Raw genomic sequence first — 19,626 nt, forward strand, 5'->3', positions numbered from 1 at the left:
CGTTACAAGCAACGCCGTTACTGATAACCCGTAACTATTTTCGGTAACTTTGTAACGTACTCGTTACCATTTGGTAACTTTAACGGGTAAAGTGCTTACGTTAGAATTATTCAAGAACGTGCGGTGTCACGTTCTTCGCTACATTTTCATCTTGTAGTTGCCAATTTCCAGAGCTCACCCCTATAATTTTTTTGTCGCTACGTCCATCAGCTTTTCGCCTGGAGGCTTTGACAAGGCGATGGTCAAATTGATATTTATTGTAGAAACTGTGGATAGAAATTTTTGAAGCGCGCTGACTCCATGAGGGAGTTTGGGGCCATTGCCAAACAAAGCTTGAAGAAAGCCGTGGAATCCTCCATGACGAACCATAGAAACAAACTTTTCACGGAAGTGGATTGAAGCAGGCGTATTTCTTGCTCCTGCGTCTTTCGGGGTCAAAAAGACAGGCTATGCCAAGGAAAAGTGCATGGGCTGGTTTACTCTATACCCCGCGCTGAGTGAGGGAGTGAGAACAACTTTGTTATGATCTAGGGCAGGCGCTGAGGTTGCCACGTGCCACCCGGCTTCTCTCTCCCAAGACGGGACCAGCAGGTATTGTATGACGGTCCTGTCGCAGGTGCACTGAACGGCCAGCATTTTGTCCTGAAGTTCTGGGCTGCGCAGTAACGCATCCCATTCGGCTTCCCTCATGCTGATTGTCATGCTTCGTGCGTTGGAGAAACAAATAACTTCTTTGAGAGCATGCGGCTACATAAAATTGATGTCTACAAGTTTGAATGGAAATTAAAGGACTACACTCCCTGAGCACAGCGTGGTGAATAACTACCGCATCAAATTAGACTTGTTCGGCATCGTATACTTCGATCCCGATTTATCAGCGACCTTTTGTGAAAGGCTGGCCCATCCGGCAGACAGCCGGCAATTGAACCGGGCTAGAGGTGCACTACCTATGCAGAGCCTACCTAAACCAAATTCTACACATCCTGGGCAGCAGGCGTTACCCCATGGTCAGAAGAAAACCGTTAAAAAGATAGCAAGTGAGGCGCGAAAGGACGATTTTTTTTTTTTGTGAAAGAAAGCTTTTTTATTTTTTTCCTGCTATCTTGGTTATCTCGGTTTTTCGCTATACTCTGTTTCAACTAGAGCCCTTAGAACCGCTGTCACACGAACACAATACGACTAACCACAGTTAGCCGTAAAGCGCTACACGGCAGACAACCACAGTTGGCCTCCTAACCTTGGTTGATCGCAAACGAAGGGATTAGGCTGAAATTTATTTCTTGTGGGGGAGGCGAGAGGAGTCGAGAGCAACTTTTTCAGTTCAAATTGGGGCTGGACAAGGACACGGTTTTTAGGCGCTATGTATTTTACGTTATGACGAAACAAATTCAGGGAAAGGGGACGGGAAAGAGGCCTAGTGTGACACTCCCTTGCTACGCCACTGTCTCAAACGCATCATTCTACGAGAGATCGGCACAAATTTGACAAAAGCTGTCTTATAGTTGATTATTTAGAATTTATGCATATTGCAACCAGTGACTCGAAAAGAAACTCAGTTTTGTTTTTATCTGTATAATATACGTGGTAAAAATATCGAATGGGCTGAAGACGGAGAGACCAACTTTATCGTTGATTGATTGATTTGTGTGGTTTAACGTCCCAAAACCACCTTATGATTATGAGAGACGCCATAGTGGAGGGCTCCGGAAATGTCCACCACCTGGGGTTCTTTAACATGTACCCAAATCTGAGCACACGGGCCTACAACGTTTCCGCCTACATCAAAAATGTAGCCGCCGCAGCCGGGATTTGATCCCGTGTCCTGCGGGTCAGCAGCCAAGTACCTTAGGCACAAGACCACCGCGGCGGGGAGACCAACTTTATCACCAGTGGTTCTAAAATGTTCCAAATTATGTGACACAAATTATTTGATTGATTCATATAAGAGGTTTAACGTCCCAAAAATGTAACTAAAATATTACCATCACAATGGCATTTTGTTTACAAAATATATGCACAAAAAAGAGTGAAGAATCCGAGTTTCAACCTAGAACCTTGTATACAAAGCAAAAAAGTATTTTTATAATTGTCTAATAAAGGGTGATTTTATTGTACAATCTACACAATAGTTTCTACAAAGCTAAAAAGAATTATCGAATTTTTGTTTTACAACAACTTTGTCTTCTTGATCTCCGCAATGGCAGCTGCGTTTTTGGTTATTAAACTCCTGAGCCTGGAGGCGGCTCTTAAACACGCTGTCAAAGTTTCACATTAAATTTCGCATTAAATTTCGCATTAAAGCAAAGTTTCGCATTAAATTTACGACGAAATGAACGCGAAATGTTTATGCACATAAAAATTTTCTGTGACTAAGCGAGAAAACATTTCATTAGCACGCCCTCGGACTAGGCCTTTGCTGCGTAGGTCATGCGTGCACGCATGCCGGCGTCGATAAGGCAGGCGGCATGAATTTGGGTGGCCCAAACCATAGAGTTTTCTATAAATAAATAGATGGGACTCTGTCGCTGCAATCGTTCAGCGATCATTGGAAGGATGGGTAGTACACACATTTGTCTAGTCTTCGTACTTGCGGACTGCGAATCGAACATGCGGCTTAGTTTGTTGCAGTGTTTCGGTTTTGTTTTGAAAGAAAGATTCAACTGTTTTAAACTTCGCGATCCGATTCGGAAAGATAAGCCTAAAAGAATAAGGTGGTGAAGCGCAACCACTGAACATTTACTGATTTTTGTATCGTGAGAAAACAGCTCCGAGCCACACGAACACACATGGAGCCAAAAGGAGGCCAGAAGTACGATGATTAGACAAATGTGTGTACTATCCATCATTTCCATGCTCGCTGAAGTAACGCGCGTTGCAGCTCCCTTACACACTGGCGGCAGAGTTCCCTCTAGTGTATATTGAGAAACTCTACGGCCTAAACGAGGCAACAGGTGTAAGACAGAAGTGGTTCAAGGGGCATCTAGTGTCACAGACGTACAAATGTAAAACAAAAGTGCCAGTGCATGCCTCTGCGATTGCCTACTGGCACGAGGCGAGCAATTTCAGAGGCCAAGAACCACTGCTTTAGATTTCGGCGACGTCCACGAAGGAGCTGTTCGGATCCCAAAAAAAAAAAGCCGATCACTGTAAACTTCTTGCAAGTTCAATGATTCTTTTTGTGGCTATCGTGTATAATAGAATCTGATATTTTGTATAAGGTTTCGTGGAGAAAAACGAATTTATCTGGTGTGCCAGACTCGCACGCCATTACATCTAATCCTACAAGCAATTGAGGCCACCAAACTAACGTCTGGTACAATTGCACAAATATTAGTCTTTAAATAAACATATTTATTGCAATCATTCTTCTGCGTTAGAAGTTTTGATTGAAACAAAATATAAGATATAAAAAATTCTAAATGTGGCGTTGTGTAGCAAATACACATTGGTTACACATTACGTGGGTGTAGTAACGATAAATGTAACGTTCATTACTTTTTTTGGTAACAGTAACGGGAACGCGTTACCTTTTAGAGTAGGTAACGTAGAGTGGCAGCGCGTTCTTTGTTAAACAGAGGAAATAGCAACAAATTTTGTTACGTTTTTTTGGTAACATTTACAACACTGGTAGAGGTAAGCCACGTGGAGCAGTCCACTACCGTGCGTGAAGTGAGCAGCTGCTTGGCGAAGTCATTTCAAGGGACGCCACAGAAAAAAATAGACATCAAGATAGAAAACGAGCATATTCGGGCGTAGGAAAGATGTATTGACGAAGCGCTGAAAGTTCAGAGTTCAGAGCCAAGGTACCGGTGAAAATCTACCCAGCACAATAGAATATACATAACCACTTCAATTGTGTTCGGCCTAAACATAGGAACATGCTCAAAAACTGAAAAAAAGCTAATCACATTCACATTGCCCATTTGTTATATAAAGGACCGACTGGTGTAAAATTGTTTTTAATGTGTCTGTTTCACGGTGATATAGCCTACTGCTGAAGAAACAGTCCATGGTGGGAAACGTTACAATTTGCGTTACGCTATGTTTAGCGGCGCTAGCAAGTACAGCTCAATGTCAGATGATGGCTCAACCACTGATAGTAAGTATTTTCGTTGTAAAGCGGCCTTTCAAATATGCAGTGTTGTTGTAGAAGTGAATCCTAATGAAAAAAACAGGGTATGCATGTGTTGTTTTTTGTTGTTGTTGTTGTTGTTGTTGTTTTCCTCTGCACATGGCTCGTACCAAAGGAGGGGATTGGCCAATTATAAGAAGAATTTGCCCGATACTGGTAGAAATAGCTCTAGTATTGCGGAAACTGCTCCAGAATCTATCAGCAGTGGTTATTTGAACAGGCTGCCATTTTTCCTGTTTTGCCTTAAACGCAAGTATTTAGTCGCGTACTGTGCAGACATTTTATTCACTTATTATCATGCGGGTGCGGCTAGTATGACTAGTGTGGGTACCAGACCATAGATGTTTAAAAATGAATGATTATGCAGATTCTCCAGCGAAATCATCCCCTGATGGCTCTGTTCTCTCAGCACTCGCTACGCCAGCATATATCGCAGAGCACAACTTTAAAAGCGTACAATGGCCAATAAATTCGAATCTTTATTGTTTGTATGAGATTTTCTTCAGCTGAAGTTTTTTCGGAAGAGCAGGTTTTATTCATCAGGAAAGGAAAAGATAGTAATTACCGGGCTATGTTGTTGAGTCCCGCCACTAAGCTTTCACCTTCATAGGTTGGGTCTGGCCCAGTTGCCTTTGTATTTTCACTTTAATGAAAGTGAATTTCTGGAGCCCTTTTCTTTAACGCGCTGAGGATGTTATATGCGAATAAAAAGACTATTGAAACAGCCTCTGCAAGAATTGAACCGTAATGTGTCACTTTCAGTTATTATTTCATTTGGTGCTATCGTATTCGGGTTTAGCGACAGGAGCGTTTCACTGCTTCATGCATTACATAACGATAGTCTAAAATAATTTATTGTTCGGCGTAACCCAATCCAGTGGGCATAATTAAAATGCTTTTTTGTTTTGTTACCTTTTGTACTTTGAAGAGGTATTTTTTCCTAAATCTTGCGAGCTTACACTATCATTCTACGTTGAACAAACAATTACATTTTACCCTGTCCTTTCAATACTTGCATTAGTTTTCTAAACAAGGCATCGTTTGATTCAGTTCCTACCTCCCCCAGAGTGGGTTGCGTCAAGATATTGAAGAGCTAGCCAACCAAAAACGGCAAATAAGTCGTTTTAGCTCATAATACCGAAGCCATGTTTTCATAATTAGTATGCTGGCCTGCATACGAATACGTCCACTCGTAAACGACAAAACAAAGTTTCTTACCTTTATTTAGGTGAAAAAACTGCCTTCTTACGTATACGATACAATACAGGCATGCATTTTTTATTAGCTCCATTGCATAATACCACCTTCATGCGTGCACATTGAATTGGCCCTAGCACTTTCTGTATCGTTTCTCGATGATGAAGTGTTTTGTTTATCGATGCTCGTCACAAACCACCCTGGTACAGTCTTCATGCGTTCTCAGGAAAAATAACAAAGATGCTGGCGTGGTTTGCACACGGGAAAATTCTGCGTCTAACAGACAGGTGCATAACAGAAGTCATAGCTTTGCTGCACAGGGGAAGCAATGGACGCGATAGACAAAAATCGGAAAGTCCCGCGCAGAATGGCAAGCAAATGGAAAGGCGCCTCGCTTTTCTCACGCAAAAATAACACAGGAAACGTACTCACAGGTACAGATGAATGCGAATAAGCGTCCCAGTTGTTGCGTCACTGTGTCTAAAAAGCACGCCCTTTTCGCAAACGGAGACTGTGTGACGATTGCAGTGCCCTTTATGCGCCTCCTAACCACAATAGAATCGTTCCGGTGATATCCCAAGGCAAGCCAAGACGTACGATTCCTTCTACCGCAAGAGAAGGGTGCGCTAGTTAGCGTCCACCCCCCCCCCCCCTGTTCTTTGTGAGGAAAAGTATGCGCGGGCAGCGAGAGCGCGCGCCGCCGTGTCGTGATGATGTGGCAACGCGCACTCATTGCGTCCTTTTGTTGATAATGCTGAAAACATGATAGTTCCCCTCGAGATGCCCATCACCAGTGAAAAGTGGTCGATATAAATAGCTTGCCGTTTAATTGTCGATGGAGCTGCTCCTTTGTAGCTCGCTGCTTAACGCCTAACACGTCCACTTCGGAGGTCCCACTTCGAGTCCGTGCGACCGAGTACTTTTCTGAATTATTTTTCTTTGTTGCGTTTCCGTATATATATAGATACATATACGTATACGGTGAATGATGGCGAGGCTGACGTCGATGCTTGTGGCGAAAACCATCCGAGAGTGTTCTAATAATTTCTATCACAATAAACAAACAAATAACTCTTGATGGATTCCTGCGCCACAAAATTAAGTATTTGCGACTTCAACTAAGCGCTCACCACCTAGCAGCTGCGCCTGAAAACGAAGCTAGCAGGTCAACCTTGAAAGGAGGCATGTTACCACATTACACGCGTTGAGAAGCGGCCGCATAGTTCCTTTCTTTTCGCTGTGCCGCACACACACGCCTGAAAAAAAAAGAAAGTGATGCTGCAATACATGACATCCTGGTGGAAAGTTGGCAATCTATTGTTTCATAACTCCCAGAAAGATGCATACGATGCGTGAAGGAGAACGGAGCAAATCAGGAACTTACGCAATGGTTGAAAGGTGACAGACGCTACGGTATTTTGTTCTATTCAATTCACTCGCGACAACATAATTGTCCTCGATGTGTGCATTCTTATCAATATTCGGCCTTTTCTGAACACGCAGTTTAGTTTCGTTTAATTAAGCAAGTGATTAAGGACAGTTGTTGCGTTACGTGTGTGACTAATTTTCGCCTAACCTTGTTTTCTGTGCAAGTCGTAGTGCTATACATTCCTTCTTAATTTGAGCTGCGCTGCTATAGTTAATACTCCCCCCTAAACATTTTTGATTTCGCATGTGTTTGTATACACGCACACAGACAAGCGCGTGAAGGTCATGTGTGCGTCGTACGTGTATGATGGTTCGTGCGTATATAAAGCCTGTTGGTGCATTGGTAGCGTACTTGGGGTGCGTGCATATATCTGGAGTGCCAACACGTAGAAGCAAGTTTTAGGAAGCACACAACCTTATTCATTACAAACCTAGTACAATGCATCACGCAACAGAAAGAAAACAGCATTCCTATTACAATCAAAACTACTATTTGCCTTACCTCAAGATACATTGTCCCAGGCATAGCTCCGTTAACTAATCAAGCTAACGGCATGCGTATTCAGTTTTTGACGGCACAACGGAATACAATGGGATACATGCAATCGGCAGCACAAGCCGCAGCGTCGTTACGCTGAAAATTGATAAGGCCTTGCTGCAGGTGCCCAGCGCAAAAGTGCTAGCACCTTTCGGAGATACCAGTGCACATGAAGAGTTTCCATCCTCAATCTCGGGCTCGCTTGACAGGTTTTCCAACTCGAAGTAGTATGATGGCGTTCGCTAAAAAGGCTCGATATTTGAGCGCACAGTGCAACTATTTTCGCTGTTTCGCCCGTATAATTCTTTGCGCCAATGAAAAAGAGGAGGTGCGCGGTAAGCACCATTTCCCCTTTGACGAAGCAACGCAATTCGACATCACAATCAAGAAACTTCAGCACAGCACCAAGGGAAAGTGCCTCGTTGACCCTGTTAGGCACAGCCATCTTTGTTTTTCGACCAGTGTTGGCAGCAGACAGAGCGCCGACGTTGTCACTTCATGGTACATCTCCAACCGGTGGTGTCCATGATTCATGAATAACCAAACCACTGTGGTAGCTGTACATGTTAAGAGCACAGGCGTATTCAGAAAAAACAGGCGTGCTGGCCTGAAGAGCGTTGCATATTGGACGCAATACTTAGACTAAGTCAAAGCCATTGGCAGAGGTCGCCAATCTGCGGCATGTTAAAGTGTGAATGAACATTTTGATCGGACTACCGAGAAACGCTGAGCACGTCGTGTCACCCCTCTAGCCCGCACGCAACTTTTCCCTGGCCAAGGAAGGGCTCGTTGACAACGAAGACAAAGCGGCAAAGCTGTAAGCGAGCTTTTCAAAGCGGTAAAGCGGTGAGTGCTTGGAACAACACGCCTGCTTTGGCTGCCCGCACTGCATGCATGCAAAAGAGGCAAAAATCTTGCACTTTTGCGCTCGTGTCGGTAGTACGTGCCAATGGTTATTCAAAAATTAGCTCATACGCCACAGATGCACCTCGGAAGCGTAATGTTTTGATGGCTACAGCAAAGTAGTGAACGTCGGCAGGCAGCAAACAGTAGAAATCTCCCAGTTTGCAAACAGTGCAAACTGTGAGCACCCCGTTCACCACAGTCTCGCCCGGAGCATATAATTGTTGGCAAGTAGTTTTGCCCGCAGGATCTTTCTGCAAAGCCGCGCTGCGTGTTTCGATACTCGTTAGACAGGAATGATTATGAATGACTACTATCTCTATCCGAAGATTTTAAAGGATTTACGTGGTGATTTGCACATCATAGAAGGCAGCCACAAAAAAATTATCTACTTTGAAAGCGAATGTTCTGCATGTGTACTGTGACTGGCAATTCGGGAATTATTTGCATGTCATTAATGTAAACACACTTAATTTCCGCCGTGACATGCGCAGGCCCCTCTCGGCCTGGTGCCGAGTGCCCTATTCAACCTCAACAAGATCGCACATGATGCAGCGCGTGCACTTGCCAAGCGCACCACCAAAGGACAACCCCATATTAGCGAGTTAGAGACCAAACGGGATGAACCCATTACGCACAATCACATGACAAAGCGTTTTACTTTGAACGCCGAATTTTCCGCCCCCACATTCGAAACTTAAATGACCACAAGCATTAACCCTACACCTGTTGCAGACAAACACGTACCCAAACTTCGCCACGCTTCACGTTTATAATCCCGATGCATACTCCAGTGACACATGCCACTCGTGTGGACACACGGTGACACTCGCACACATGCTTTGGGAGTGTAAAACACTCCTCCCGAATCTACCACACACAAGTAGGAGGAGTTCCTCAGGAGCTCACTTCTCGCCGACCAGCAATGGGCCGTCCAGCAGGCCCACGAAGCGACCGCCAGGTACTCCCTGTCGGTCCCTACGTGGGAGACGCCCGCTACGCGCTAAGCGCGTCCTGCAGGACTGAAATAAAGTTTTTTTTTCATTCCATTCATGTGCAGTGCAGTGTAACCAAGTATAAAATTGGCGAAAGCATGATTTCGAGATGGTGTGCGTGAGGTCACGAGTAAGATCCTCACGAACAATGAAAAGTTGTGATCTGAGACGGGAAGAAAAAAACAAGGCGCATATTTTGCTGTGTTGTAAGCTTAGCTTATTAAAGCCCCTTGAAAGCTAATGTGAGTCTTTTCTATGGCATTTTTAGAACCCACTAATACAATAATGTGCTATTTTAAACCTGATATTTTATTTATGAAAAAGAACTGTTGCGCCGTTACTTACCCGTGTCTAAAGCTGCAACGTGTTTGCATGCCTACTGTACTTTCTTAAACCTGATGCCTTGCTTGTAATGCGCATTGTTACTTCATGAAAATCGATCCGTAATAGTACCAAGTATATGATAAACAAGAATCTCTGCTATTATTTGTGTTACGTCTCCGATAAAACAAGTTGTACATTTATCGGCTTGGCCTATCAGTCATAGCGCAGCATATGTGCAGCTTCGGCAATGTTAAAAGATGCTAATACCTCATGCGCAGTTGTATCTTGGAACTCGATGATCATCCACTCTTTTTTTTTCTGCATGCAGTGCGAACGCAGAGAAGTACACAGCCGCAGGTAATCACTCCAAATGTATTTATACCTTGTCTAAAATGTCAAATCGTGAAGATTAGTCGACAGCCGGTTACTGCCACCAGTCCGTAACGAGTGCCAATGTTTTCGCTAACGAGAGGTATCGTTATTCACACAGTATACAACACACAATATTCACACTTTCGGTATTCGTAGAGGTGAACCAATATTGCCGACGCCTTTCAACGCACACTAGAAGCTGCAATAAACACCACACATGTTAAAAACGATGCTGCTGTTCCTCGCACAGCACGCCTTGTGTGTTTATTTCTTTAGGATTCACAGTGAGTCAGCATGGCAAGTACTTCGTCACGTAGTTTTTCACACACCGAGAGGTTCTCCTGCACCTACCTCATCCAGTGTTGCCACAGTGAGCTGAAATTTAGGCTTCAAAAGAAAGAAATTGTCCACGGTTCACTAAGCCACTGCACCACGTAGCAGCACTGGCAGGAATTTTTTGCCAACTGTCGTCATGCATATGCGTCAATGACGTCACACTGGTACGTACTCTAGTAGAAGTCTATGGGTTCGGGAGCGATCGGACAGCGGTGGCTTGTTTGGCCACATGCGAAGAACACCTGATTTCGAGAGCAGTAAGCGCCACAACGCTGTTGCTCATGAGGACCTGTGGCGTGCCAATACGCGGGATAATGTTCTTAAGAGTGATGAGCTTAACTTTCTCAGTAGCACTGCTTTTGTCTGGAGTCCTCGCGTGTGTGTTGTGGGAACACAGTTAGTAGCTACGGCGGTTCATATATTTTTGGAAGTCAACGCCAGAAACGCCCCGGTAACTCAACGTGATTTGGCGAAACGACCGGCCTAGTGGTTCCATAAGCTCCAAACGTCTGGGTGTTCTTGTCAGCGGTTCATTTTGTCACTGACAATCTCAACTAATACTTACGTGATTGGCGACCCCAGCAGTGAGACGAGGTGAGTAATGTTCTTGCATTCTCGCAATCGCGAAGAAACTTCTGAGGGCTACAGCCCTCGTGTTGTTGTGTAGAGCTTCCACAATGTCTAAACCAGATGCAGATGAGCTCACGCAAACAAGCTCACGCAGATAACCCTAACTGCAAGCCGTCAGAGCATACACGCCGACTCTCGAAAAACCGCTGCGCCAACGAGCTAAAATAGCGCGGCTCGCACCGGGAAAAACCCAGACGTCGGCACCACCAACTCGACGTTCTGAGGGGCTAACCAAAAGCAGTAAAAACGTTTGATTGTGCAAGCATTACCGTTCTCTATGAACCAAAGTGCCGCGAAAATAGCTTTTTTTGGCCAGGCAAGGGATGCGATTTCCACGCAGCTCTCCAGTGTTCCCGGTGTCAAGCGTGTCTGAGTCAACGATAAAGAAACGTGCAACGTGGCTGCTCTTGACAAAACTTCAGCTGCTTAAACTGCCGCTCTTCTGGTCGGTGCTGCTTAAATTCACTTTGTTAAAGATGATAGTCTTTTTGAGACATTCGACGCCAAAATTTTGGTCTCTCGGTCTGTCTGTCTGTCTGTCTGTCTGTCTGTCTGTCTGTCTGTCTGTCTGTCTGTCTGTCTGTCTGTCTGTCTGTCTGTCTGTCTGTCTGTCTGTCTGTCTGTCTATCTGTCTGTCTGTGTGTACACTTCTCTGTTTGTCCGCTGCAACAATACTCCAAACGGCATCAAACGATACTCCAAATCGCAGACCCCATCCTAACAAAAACATACCTCCACGTCCTAACTATAACAACACGTCGATGTTTCGCATGTGCGCCTTTATACTAGAGACGGCACACATAAGTAATTCTAAGGACAGTAACGTTTATTATGCTACGCTGACAGTGCAACGCGATGCTCAAAAAGGCAAGTGTTTCCAACACTTTGCAAAGGCGACACGGTGGTGGCACCTGCCTGTCGCTGTGTGTTCTACACGTTTTCACCTCCGAGACAGGCGTGCATCTTTCTCCGTGGTCGCGCACGCCTACGCTCGTTTTCGAAGAAAACTGTCAGATAGCACTCGAGTCTAACGTGCCTCGATGCACTCGTTCGCTTCCGCTGCACAGATCGCGACTCTCTAACGCAGCGCTTCCACAATACAATTCACCATTTTTCTTGTGCAGAACATCAAATAAACGTTTTGTTCACTCTCTTCACAAGCAAGACTATCGTCTTTCGATGACATTTGCAGTGAAGCATGCCGACACGGGGAGAATTTTTTCTCTCATGATTGTAGCCGTTTTCTTTTTTTGTTACATTCCCAACTTCCTCTCTCCACTCTATTTCTTTACTTCCGTTCCCCCTTCCCAGCTTTCCAGCACACCACTGGTAACGTGTACTCCTAGGTGAGAGACAGTTGCGGCGTGAACAAGAAACTTTCTTCCGGTTCCCAAACAAAAAATAGCAACCCCCCTGCCCTCTGATCAAGGCGAATTTCGTTTGGTCAGTCGTAATATCGGCAACAAAATAACACGTCGAGGACATGATAAATTAGTCGCCGATCAGTTTACTCTCCGTTCTCCACAGACTATTTCCGAAAATAGGAGATAATATAATTAGGATACACTAAATTTCAATCAAGCAAAAGACCAAGCAGGATTTCTTACAAGTTAATCTAGAATAGACCACATTCTTACCATCAATCAGGTGACATAGAAATGCGTGAAATACAACCAATCCTTATACATTGCCTTCATAAATTACGAGAAGGCGTATGACCCAGTAAAGATATCAGCAATGATGCAGGCACTACGGAATCAGGGCATCGATGAACCCTACATAAGCCTTCTGGAAAAAAAAAATACAGTGGATCCAGAGCCACCACAGCTCTCTATTAAGAAAGTAACTGAATACCAATAAAAAAGGACGTAGGGCAGGGAGACACGATCTCTACAGTGTTATTCACCGCGCTTTTAGAACATCTATTCAGGGCTCTAAATTGGGAAGAGTTAGGCGTTAGTTCTGCAATTCGGTAATGACATTGCCTTCATGAGTATCTCAACTAACGAACTACAGAGAATGCAAGCGCACGAATTGGAGACAGAAAGTCAGGTGGGACGGTGGTAATCGAAAGTTCGAAGGTATAACGTGACCGCAGAACACGCAAGAGTGGGTTGACTGACTGATCATCATAGAAGTGGTCTTACCTGCAGTGAGCATTCTAGACTGATGATGAGGAATAGCGGCACCAATGCTCTAGCGCTTGCTCGATAGTTGCAGCCTCCTTTGATGAATTCCACAAAGCATGTCGGTAGGTTACGAAGACGACCACCAAGCAGGTGTTATTTGACGACTCGCATAAAACGTCGGAGTTTGTTCGCTTTAGGCATCAAGCATTATGTTTGTCGAAATAGGTGGTTCATGTCCTCCACAAACATGGCGACACTCCGCAATGGTTTCTGGATGCGCAACTTTATGTGTTCGTGAGAAAAATTATGTTGGTCATTGTCTGCAATGGTGCTGAGAAGCTCCTGCTGGAATTCGTCCCATGAGGAAAGTGTTGCCTTGTGGCTCTCGTACCAACTGCGAGCGCTGTGCACTAAAGCAAAGTAGATGGATAAAAGCATTTGTTCTACGGTCCAATAGTTTGCCTTGGCTACTCGCCTATACAAAGCTAACGAGTCTTCGACGTCTTGGTAAACCTCACCGTGGAACGTCTAGGGAATCTGAGGCTGCTCAACAGTCAGCTTTGGAGCACCTGCACCGGCCGTTTATCCAAACAGAGTGCTTTCTTGGAGTTCTTGCAGGGGAATCGCTTCGAGACGAAAGCCTCACCATCGGTGACTGTAGTGGTATAAAGGAGGATTCACTGCACGAACGGGTTGCTATGTCGGAGCCGAAGTGCTGGGCCGTGGAGGAGTCTCGAGTGTCAGTCGTAAAAGTCTTGCACCTCGAACAGCAAAATATCTTAGAGAGATTAAGAAAGAAGAATTGCTTGAAAAGAGAATAGGCGAAGAAATGGTAGAGCTTAGAATTTGTAACACACACCCAAGGCGAGGCAAGACAAGGCAAGGATGTATTCGCACCACACAAGAGGAAACGTCCCTCTGTCGTCTTTATTGGAAAGGGAGGAGCTGCTCGCGGCTCGTGCTGCTCACGTCGTTCTCCATCTACCTCCTCGCTTGCTATTATACGTAACAATACCTCAACACGATGCTTTAAAATACTAAAGGTACACTCGGGCGGTAGCAACTACGCCAATATTGACAAATTACGCCCATATTTGCCATTATGTGAGCATGCGTGGTAGACACTACAAATGTGTAAGTCATGTGCATTTTACATGTGCTGGGGCTGATGATGATGTGCGAGTCTTGCTGTGCCATTCGTAATAGCTTGGAAGCATTCAACGACGCTTGCGTTCGCATTGTGTGGCACCTTTTTGTTACATTGCTTTTCTACCACGTGAGCGTTTCTATCTATCTATCTAGCTATCTATATATCTATCAATCTATATATATATATATATATATATATATATATATATATATATATTATATATATATATATATTATATATATATATATTGTAATGAATTATTGAATCTGAGTAACGGACGCTCTGCTGGCAACGAAGAAGACGATGATGATCGGTGGCTGCAGTAGTAGCTCGCGCACGCCGTTCGCCATTAGCCAGACCTGCCTGTTAAAGCTCATTTTGCCAAGCTGCGTCTGAACCTTTCTCGACGTACAACACCTCTATTTTAAGTGGTGGAGGAGCCGGGGTTCCCATCAACCTGGAACTTCGCAATCGGACGCTACCCTCACCGTTCACCATGACTGCTCCTGGCCCTTCTCAAGCTGCCTCACCAACGACAGTCTACTGTACTGGCGCGCCTCGGCAACGTGACCCACCAATTTTTCGCGGCAACAATGAACAAGACGTCGAGGACTGGCTCGTCGAGTACGAAATCGTAAGCGCTTCCAAAAAGTGGAACGCCTGCGACCAGCTCACAAACGTGCGCTTTTACCTAGCTGATGTGGCCAGCCTCTGGTTCAAGAACCACCAAGGCGAAATTACCAACTGGTCCGCCTTCAAGACCACCATCTCCGCGGTCTTCGGCCGTCCCGCCGTGCGCCGGCTTCGCGCGGAACAGCGTCTCCGTAGTCGAGTCCAGCGCAGGGACGAGACCTTTACGAGTTACATTGAAGATGTCTTGTCCCTTTGCAAGCGCGTCGATGAATCTCTAACCGAACGCGACAAAATCAAGCACGTCATCAAAGGAGTTGACGACGACACCTTCCAGATGCTCGTCGCTAGGAATCCACAGACCGTCACCGATGTTGTCCACCTCTGTCAGGAGTACGACGAGTTGCGTAAGCAGCGTGTCTCGACGCGCAGGGCCGCAGAAGATACGGCTGAAGTTTCCGCCTTTGTACACGACGTCGCTGCTGATCACACCGTCTTACTCCCCCAAATCAAACAATTCATTCGTGAGGAAGTTGCGCGTTAGCTTTCTCTTGTGGCCGAAGCATCCGCGCCAGTGACCTCATTAGACCCACGTCTACGCCAGGTCATTGAGACACAGGTCGCGCAAGCACTGCCTCCATCGCCACCTGTCCCTACGCCGCTGACCTACGCTGCCGTCGTTGCTAGACCCCCAGCCCCACCTGTCTCTGGCGCATACCGGGGCACCGGGTCCTCCTACCCTACGACGCTGCCTACATACACGGCACCCCATCCCGTTTCGCCCCCTGCACCTTCTGTCGTTAACCCATGGCGCACCTTGGATAATCGACCCATCTGTTTCGCATGCGGTTTCGTGGGACATATAGCACGCTACTGTCGCCGTCGCAACTTCCAGCCTCCAGACCATGGGAATCCTGCAAATTACCAGGCTGCCCAGAATCCCCGGCGACCATCTTCTCCTATCACCGACTCATTGTCCCCACTACGCCCCGTCGATTCTCGCCGGTCATTACCACCCCGTCGCCGATCTGTCTCCCCGATGCTTCGGCGCACGAGTCCCGCTCGAGAGGAAAACTGACAGCCGCAGTTCCGGAGGCAAGAACTGCGTCGTCGTCGAACTTTCTAAGACCTCCTCTTTGTCCGTCCAACGAAATTGATGTGCTAGTAGAAGGTGTTGCTGTACGTGCACTTGTCGACACAGGCGCCGTCGTTTCTGTAATTAGTGAAAAACTGTGTCGCGATTTGAGAAAAGTTACAACGCCGCTTACGAATCTTGCTCTGCGTACAGCCACCTCCCATTTCATCGCGCCGACAGCTCAGTGCACAGCACGCGTTCTTATTCAAGATGTTTGGTACGCCGTCAACTTTGTTGTTCTCCCACGTTCATCTTACGACGTGATACTAGGATGGGATTTCCTTTCTACCCATCAGGCTCTCGTCGACTGCGCTCGTGCTGAACTCACGTTGACGAATCCGTGCCTTCATATCGACCACCACAGTCCCTCGAAAGTGTTTGCCGCAGCTGACGTCCGCATCGCGCCGTTGTCCGCCGTCCTAGTGCCTGTGTTTTCCCCTGCTGCCACTAACTCGACGCTCCTGTTCCAACCAACTATAGCTAGTGTGCAACACCGAACCATCGTCCTCCCGTTTGCCGTCATCAACTTTTCCAATGGTTCGGCGGTACTTTATGCGTGCAACGTTTCTGCTTGCCCGTACATCCTGCTACGCGGTGAGTGTCTGGGAAGCCTCGAGACCTTAAATTGTATTTTCGAAGAACCGATCTATCCAGACAAGCCATTTCTACCGACTTGTGCCATTACACCCGCAACTGACGCTAATGAACCTATGGATGTATTCCGCAAGTCCATCGATTGTAACCTCACGCCTGGGCAGCAGAAACAGCTGATCAAGCTCCTACAGCGTTTTCGAGCCTCGTTTGACCACAATCAGCCTTCCTTAGGTCGAGCGTCATCTGTTGTACACCGTATAGATACCGGTCAAGAGACGCCATTACGGCAGCGTCCATATCGTGTGTCAACTACCGAACGCCGTGCCATCAATGAACCAGTTGACGACATGCTGACACGTGGCATAATCGAACCGTCAAGCAGTCCCTGGGCCTCTCCAGTTGTGTTGGTGAAGAAGAAGGACGGATCCATCAGGTTTTGCGTGGACTACCGGCGTCTCAACCGAATCACGCGCAAGGATGTCTATCCGCTGCCACGCATTGACGATGCCTTGGACTGCCTACAGGGAGCCGAATTTTTCTCTTCTTTAGATCTCCGCTCTGGATACTGGCAGGTACCCATGGCAGAGGCCGATCGTGAAAAAGCTGCTTTCATCACACCCGACGGGCTTTACGAATTCACAGTGATGCCCTTCGGCCTCTGCAACGCGCCAGCTACTTTCTAGCGGATGATGGACTCTATCCTTTGAGGCCTCAAATGGAACGTTTGCCTTTGTTATTTAGATGATATTGTCGTCTTTTCAACTGATTTTGCAACCCATTTAACCCGCCTCGAGAAAGTCCTCGCGTGTATTTCTGCCGCGGGGCTGCAACTGAATCTGAAGAAGTGCCATTTCGCCACTCGAAAGCTTACGATCCTTGGCCACGTGGTTTCAAAAGACGGCATTCTTCCTGACCCTGCCAAACTTACAGCCGTTTCAGCGTTTCCCAAACCGACCACCATGAAAGAGCTCCGAAGCTTCATAGGCCTTTGCTCTTACTTCCGGCGCTTCGTCCGCAATTTCGCGACGATCATTGCTCCTTTGACCAAGCTCTTCGCCGGCTCCAGAGACCTTTCAGCCTGGTCTGCCACCTGTGACGACTCTTTCAATGAACTGCGCCGCCTCCTCACGTCGCCGCCTATTCTGCGACACTACGACCCATCGGCACCCACAGAGATCCACACCGACGCTAGTGGTGTCGGGCTAGGCGCTATTCTTGCACAGAAGAAAGACGGCTTCCAAGAGTACGTGGTTGCCTACGCAAGCCGAACTCTTAGCAAAGCCGAAAGCAACTATTCTGTCACCGAAAAGGAATGCCTCGCCATTATTTGGGCGATAGAAAAATTTCGACCTTACGTGTACGGGCGCCCTTTTGACGTCGTGACTGACCACCACGCCCTTTGCTGGTTGTCGTCATTGAAGGATCCAAGCGGTCGCCTCGCCCGATGAGCATTACGCCTCCAAGAATATAATATTCGCGTCGTCTATCGCTCCGGCCGGAAACATTCGGACGCAGACGCCCTATCCCGTTCGCCTCTACCCCCTGACCCGGACTGCTGCGAAAGTATAACCTGTGATGCCACTGCCGTCACCATCGCCGACATGCCATCTGAGCAACGCAAGGACCCTTGGGTTGCTTCGATTCTAGACATCCTGGCTGGGCGGACGGCTTCCCCCCCTTCTCGCACGTTGCGTCGGCAAGTGGAGCACTTCGCCACTCGCGACGACGTGCTGTACCGACGCAACTACGCACCCGGTGGACGTCAGTGGCTACTCGTGATTCCACGTCATCTGCGATCCGAAATTTGTTCCACATTTCATGACGACCCCCAATGTGGCCACGCAGGTTTCCTGAAGACTTATTCTCGCATACGTCTCCGATATTACTGGCGTGGCATGTACCGTTTTATACGACAATACGTTCGGGCCTGCTCGACGTGCCAGAGACGAAAAACTCCCCCTTGTCACGCCAGCGGTACCTTGCTACCCTTACCATGCCCATCTCGACCATTCGACCGCGTCGGCATCGATATCTATGGTCCCCTTCCCAACACTGCTGACGGTAACCGCTGGATCATAGTTGCCGTCGACCATCTCACGCGGTATGCCGAAACTTCATCCCTTCCCTCGTCTACAGCAAAAGACGTTGCGACTTTCGTTCTTCACAACATCGTATTACGTCATGGAGCATCTCGGGAGTTACTGAGCGATCGTGGTCGCGTATTCTTGTCAGACGTCATCACAGCATTGCTGCGTGAGTGCCACGTCGTTCACCGCACTACAAGCGCCTATCATCCTCAGATTAATGGAATGACAGAGCGCTTCAACCGCACCCTTGGTGACATGCTGTTTATGTATATCTCGTCAGACCACTCCAATTGGGACCGAGTGCTCCCGTTTATCACGTTCGCTTATAATACCGCCATTCAAAGCACTACAGGGTTCTCTCCTTTTTTCCTCCTTTACGGACGCGAACCTTCTTGCACTATGGACACCATTCTTTTGCACAAACCTGACTCCTCTGAGTCCACGACTTTGTCTCAAGCCGCTACATACGCTGAGGAATGCCGCCAACTGGCAAGAGCATTCACAACCCAAGACCAAGGACGCCAAAAGCACCACCATGATGCATCAAATAACACCACTTCCTACGATCCAGGTTCACTCGTCTGGCTGCATGTTCCCTCTGCTACACCTGGCCTTTCTACCAAGTTGGTCCCCAAGTATCACGGCCCATATCGTGTGCTACAAAAAACGTCACCGGTGAATTACCTCATCGAGCCACTGGAACCATCTTCTGACCAACGTCATCGTGGCCAGGAAATTGTCCACGTCTCGAGACTTAAGCCCTGCTACGACCCTCCCGCGTTTACTTGTCCATAGGTCGCCAGGATGGCTCCTTATTTCGCGGGGAGTAATTGTAATGAATTAATGAATCTGAGTAACGGACGCTCTGCTGGCAACGAAGAAGGCGATGATGATCGGTGGCTGCAGTAGTAGCTCGCGCACGCCGTTCGCCATTAGCCAGACCTGCCTGTTAAAGCTCATTTTGCCAAGCTGCGTCTGAACCTTTCTCGACGTATATATATATATATATATATATATATATATATATATATATATATATATATATA

General features: G+C 46.8%; 1 long non-coding RNA gene across 1 annotated transcript in view; it reads left to right on the top strand.

The window, feature by feature from the left end:
- Window positions 1-3,976: 3,976 nt before the first annotated feature.
- The window catches only part of LOC142786696 (uncharacterized), a 112,165-nt gene continuing 96,515 nt past the window's right edge, over window positions 3,977-19,626 (top strand). The window contains exon 1 of the long non-coding RNA XR_012889119.1: window positions 3,977-4,099. This is a non-coding gene — a long non-coding RNA (uncharacterized LOC142786696). The remainder of the gene's footprint in view (window positions 4,100-19,626) is intronic.

Source organism: Rhipicephalus microplus, unplaced genomic scaffold (assembly GCF_043290135.1).
Source record: "Rhipicephalus microplus isolate Deutch F79 unplaced genomic scaffold, USDA_Rmic scaffold_28, whole genome shotgun sequence".
Lineage (NCBI taxonomy): Eukaryota > Metazoa > Arthropoda > Arachnida > Ixodida > Ixodidae > Rhipicephalus > Rhipicephalus microplus.